General features: G+C 35.3%; 1 long non-coding RNA gene across 1 annotated transcript in view; it reads left to right on the top strand.

Moving 5' to 3' along the window:
• The first annotated feature begins 4356 nt into the window (after positions 1-4356).
• The window catches only part of LOC115294717, a 49827-nt gene continuing 48183 nt past the window's right edge, over positions 4357-6000 (top strand). Inside the window, exon 1 of the long non-coding RNA XR_003910084.1 lies at positions 4357-4469. This is a non-coding gene — a long non-coding RNA (uncharacterized LOC115294717). The remainder of the gene's footprint in view (positions 4470-6000) is intronic.

Genomic DNA, 6000 nt, shown 5'->3' with positions numbered 1-6000 from the left:
TTTTATTTAAATTCCAATTAGTTAACATACAGTATAATATTAATTTCAGATGTACAATTTAGTGGTTCAACACTTGCATACAACACCTGGTGCTCATCACAGCAAGTGCCCTCCTTAATCCCCATCACCTATTTCACTCATCCCCCCACCAGTGTGTTTTATACAGTTAAGAGTCTATCCTTGGTTTGCCTCTTTTTCCATCCTCCAGCCCCATGATCGTTTGTTTTGTTTCATTTTTGTTTTATGTGGAAGCTCAAGTATTATGCAGCTGGGTTGAATGAGTGAAACTGCTGGGTTGGGAGAAGGATTCAGGTGTGGTGGAGGTAGGACCAGTCTCCTCCTATAACCCTGGGCACGTGACATCCTTAAAAATTCAGGGACTTTGAAACATTTGTAACCTTGGAAGACTTTGGGGTCTTTAGTCTCTTTAACTTTGAGTAAAAGTCAATGTTTCCTTCCATGCAGATATATCCTCACCTGGAAGCCAGCTCCACCAGGAGATCATTGTGATAGCCTACAATTCTCACAACATTTACTAGATGTCAAGAACTCTAAGTGTTTTATATGCATTTTCTCACTACCGGAACACAATGAAATCTATAACAAAAGTGAACATTTTATTTTCATTTTGCTAGTTAAGAAGCTAGAGCTTAAAGAAATGAAATAACGTGGATATAAAAATAGATTTTAAATATCTAACCATTTCAGTCAACCTAAAAAGTACATTTAACAACTATACTGTTTTGATTTAATATGAGGGGGGAATGTTAAAGGAAAGGTCAAGAAGAGTTCTTTTTTCTCAGTGCTCATAAAAACATACCTCAAGAATGTTACTGATTATTAAGATAAAGTATCTGATATCATAATCTAAAAGAACACATGTTCTTACATCATTATTATCTGTTGAATGTGTTTACATCAGTGTATACTGTACTCAGTGTGCTATCACCAATTACTATTGTTAGCAGGTAGCAGAGATAGTCGATGGTTCAAATAAGCACTTGGCAGGAAATGAGGGAATATACAACATAAACCATCACAGATACTGTAATTGTGAGTAAAACTGTAAAGATTTTCTTTTTAATGTTTGTTTATTCTTGAGAGAGAGATGGATAGAGAGACAGAGAGACAGAGCATGAGCGGATGCAGGGGGATATGGAGGGAGACACAGAATCCAAAGCAGGCTCCAGGCTTTGAGCTGTCAGCACAAAGCCTGACGCCAGCCTCAAACCCATGAATGGTGAGATCAGACCTGACCCTAAGTCAAATGCTCAACCAACTGGGCCACCCAGGCACCCCTATAATTGTGAGTAAAAATTTAAAAACAAAACATCCATTTTAATTTTTTTGACTCATTACTGTTGAATAATTATTTAAAATTTGTATCACTCACTGTACACTAAGATCAAATTGCCATGTTTCCAGCTATTCGTTACTTTTTAGTATTTTCTGATCTGTATTTTTTATTAATTTTCCTGCTCTATTCATATTATTGAGTAAGATAACATTGCCATATCTCAAGTTACTGCTTCCTTTTTGCCATTTCTGATGTTTTGCTTTACATCAATACTTATGTGTATGAGTAGGCCGACACTGCCATCTCTTTTTTTTAATTTAAAAAAATGTTTTAGTGTTTATTCTTAAGAGACAGACAGAGACAGAGCATGAGTGGGGGAGAAGCAGCGAGAGAAGAGTCACAGAATCTGAAGGAGGTTCCAGGCTCTGAGCTGTCAACACAGATCCCGACGCAGGGCTCCAACTCACAAACCATGAGATTATGACCTGAGCCAAAGTCAGATGCTCAACCAACTGAGCCACCCATGTGCCCCCTAACACTGCTGTCTTTGAGCTGCTGCCTTTTTTCTTTTTTATAGTCTTTACATATCAGTTAAAATTCACAGAAATACAGAGGAAAGCAATAATAATTTGGAAAATATTGTGGAACATGGAAATGTGGAGAATTATGGTTTAGACTTTATTTGAATAGATTTAAGATGATTTTCTGAAATACATGAAGAATAACAACAATAGCAAAACAACAACAGAGTCAGAAGACACTATGGAAAATGCAATAATGAGAGAAAAAAAGAAAACAGGTGAGGGAAAGCTAAAAACATAGAAGATACTTAACCTACTGAGCCACTCAGGTGCCCTTAAAAAAACACAGAAGATAAAATGAGAAGATCTAATATATAATTAATTGAAGTCCCAGAGGTATAGAAGAAAATCTATGGGGAAGAGGCAATATTTAAAAAGATAATGGCAGGGTGCCTGGGTAGCTCAGTCAGTAGCTCAGGACATCATCTCATGGTCCATGAGTTCAAGCCCTGTGTGGGGCTTTATGTTGACAGTGCAGAGCCTGAAGCTTGCTTTGGATTCTGTGTCTCCCTCTCTCTCTGCTCTCTCCCCTCCCATTCTCTCTTTTTCTCTCTCTCTCAAAAGTAAATAGACATTAAACAAATTTTTAAAAATAAAATAAAAAGATAATAGCCACTGAATTCCTGGAATAGATAGAAGATAACAATTTGCAAATTCAGGGGCCAGAATACAGAGCAAAACAAATAAAAAGAAATCCACACCTAGAAATATAATGTGGAATTGCTGAAAACAAAAACATAAAGAGAAAAATCTCATAATCAGCCAGAGAAGTAAGATGAGCTACCTTCAAGTGAATAAATATAACATTAAAAATGGTTTTCACTATGGATTCAGGTCATCTGCTTTAGAGTGACAAGGAACATGATAAGACAAATTCCCTAAGCATGGGCTGATTACCATACTTCAGTTGCTGAAATATGAGTTCTGTGGTTAGAAGCAATTCTGTGTAGAATAGTAGATATTTTGTAAAAGTGTGGGTTGTGGTTTTGGCAGAAGTAATGTGATCAGGGAAGAAAAATGATTCCCAGAGTAAAATATTCACTCCAATAAGAGCAAAGTACTGCCCTTTCTTTTAAATAACAGAAATGGTCTAATGTAGTTAATCTGTCACTGGTAACTGACTGGTCCCCCTGATGAATGATGCTGTATGAAGGGTCTATTGTTGGTTTCTGGTATTGACAGACTAGCACTCAGCAGTAGCTTTAGCCAAGTCAACCTTAGTGAGTGGAAAATCATTTGAGTCGTGCATAACTTCTAACCCTGCTTACATAGCCAATTTATTCATAAGCCCACTTATCAAGTACAGGGGTGGCTGGAGAAAGAGGCTGATTGACATCTACAAAGCATCTTGCCCACTTGATTATTAAGATCCACCTTTACTTATTTGGTGAACATTTGCATGGGACAAATATTTTTACAATCTGTACTTAATTGGAAAGGTTCTTCCATGGCCATAACTGTCTATGTCAGGAAATGTCAGCATATAATCTGCAACCATCTGTAAATCTGTCCTGAAGTTTTTCTTTCTCAAATCATAAAACTCTCCATGAAGCTACAGATGTGAGTATGGAAAGGGGAGACAAGTAGCAGAAGTAGAATCTGGAAATATAAAGTCCTGGTAACATATATTTCTTTTTTCACATTCTCACAAGCATTTAGAAATCATCAGTTAGGGGTGCCTGAGTGGCTCAATCTGTTAAGCGTCTGACTCTTGTTTTGGGCTGATGTCATGATTTCATGGTTTGTGAGCTTGAGCCCCACATCAGGCTCAGTGCTGCTTGGGATTCTCTCTCTCTCTGTGTCCCTCCCCCACTCTCACTTTCAAAAAAAATAAACAAATAAACTTTAAAAAAGATATTAAAAAAAGAAATCATCAACCAACCCTACTATAGTCCTTATATCCATTAAAATATATGATGGGAACAATAATTCAGCCACCCAAAGCTGTAATCATTTGATCACAGGCAAATATGAGTAATAATGTAAATCACTATTTTACTACTACATGCAATAGACTATTAGTATTCCATTTTCCACTGACAATGGGATCATTAATGCCTATAAAACCAGGTAATACGCTTCTTATAACTTCTTTCCATGTATGGCTTTGAGTTAGAGTTGGCCACAAGAATTTTGCATAAAATTTGGAAGACATGGGGCACCTCAAGTTTTGATTTCAGGGTCATGAGTTCCAGTTCCACACTGGGCGCCATGTTGGGTGTGAAGTCTAGTTAAAAAAAAAAAATTGGAAGACAGAAGTGAAGCAGCAGCCATTACTTTCCAAAGATTAGATCTGGCAGCTAGAAGTGCCTGACTCCCTAAATTATCTTACCAGCTCCAAATTGTCTAATGATGACAGTTTCTCAGGGTGCATGCAGTTGCTTAATAAGCTTTCTGTGACCCAATAATAGACCTTTTGTGACTCTTGATGATAAATGGACAAGTGCAGTAGCTGTAGCCTGAGAAGTGTATCAAGACCGGAAACTTAAGCACAACAATTAATAAGATGAATAAAGTGAGCAGAAACTTTTTCAGATGACTCAAAGAAAGAACATTTGAAACTTAAATGAGACAACCCTTGACTAAGGAAAGTAAGTCCTATTTGTCTCAAATAAGCCAATGGAAATAATTGATTAAAGAATTACTACATACAGGAAATATCCATCAACTAAAATGTTTTGATAAATTTAAAAACAGAACGATTTTCTTGAAATAATCAAGGATACACCTCATTAAAAATCATCATCAAGAAGGACATCCATGACCTGGGTGTTACTACTAACCACAGAACATTTGGTCTGAATGTCCACAGATCTGAATAATACTCTAGTTTCTGCATTCTTAAGCACTTCCATAAAGTCAGATTAAATGTTCTTACCAGAGAATTTTTAAAGCAGTAACTTAGTGACTGTGCTTAAGCCTTTAATTCCAGATGTATTTGTATAAGCACTTCCTTAATGTCAGTAACTGAAAATATTTGTTAAGGTTTTCCTTATATAGCATTCTACTCCTTGTACACTGTGAGATTTATGCCAACTCAACTAAACAATTTATGACGTCTTAACTATGTAGTCATAGAATTGTTGGAGAGGTTTTTCTCACATGCAGTGACAGGTTTTAGATTCTAACTAGTTTTTGCATGACGGTAATTTATGTTCTTAGGCACTACTAAGCTAAGTGCTTATAAAATGATCAAAGGTATCATGTACTACAAAGAAGTTTAAATTACTAGTCATATGACATAACCATGCTGGCAAGATGATAGGATGCTTCTCCAAGAATCTTTCTTCTGAAGGAAATGTTAAATAGAGCTCTAATGATATATTTTGTCTGACAGTCTGACATTACTGAAACCTCTTTACAGTTCAATTTATATCTCATTTGAAAGTTTATTAGGAGACATAATTATGAAAAATCATGTCCTAATAAGTGTTATAAGAAAATGAACTAGAATCTAAAAACTGTCACTGCATATCACTAAAACAATTCTCTAGATGATTAAGGCATATCATAAATTATCTAGTGAATTTTTCAGTAAGATGTTATAGTTGCTTATGTGAGGTGATGAGTCCATTACTTAACCAGTTATGCTTTCCTTATTAGAAGTGAAATGGTTAGAAAGGAACCATAGAGCTTTAAATGTAGCTATAAACTGTGATGTCTCTGGAAATTATTTCATATGAAGAGTATAGAAGAAGGTCAGTTTGATAAAATGTGTAATTAAACATATGGTTCTTTAGTAGCATATATTTTATAAACTGCTCGATTTTTATACAAAATAAAATCATTGTTTTGGTGATACAAATTGTGTTATGCACATAATGATAGAATGTCACAATTCAAATAAAAATCTTCAAATTAGTTTATTTAATACATTTTATCTAAGTACTTTTTTGCTTGTAGCACTGCACTAGACACTGAGAAGGATTTGAAAAATGTTTATTATCTTCACATCCATATTTCAACAGGCACATGTCATTTAAAATGTACCAAATTCAAAAAGGAACTTATTAAAACCAAAAAATTTGCTTCTTTCTAAACTGTCAATAATAACCATGCTCAAGTCTCAGTGACTCCTTTCTTCCTGCTCTTTGATATTTTATAGTTAATTAGTCAATATAT

Source organism: Suricata suricatta, chromosome 6 (assembly GCF_006229205.1).
Source record: "Suricata suricatta isolate VVHF042 chromosome 6, meerkat_22Aug2017_6uvM2_HiC, whole genome shotgun sequence".
Taxonomy (NCBI): Eukaryota; Metazoa; Chordata; class Mammalia; order Carnivora; family Herpestidae; genus Suricata; species Suricata suricatta.
This window is presented reverse-complemented; position numbering and strand designations above follow the sequence as displayed.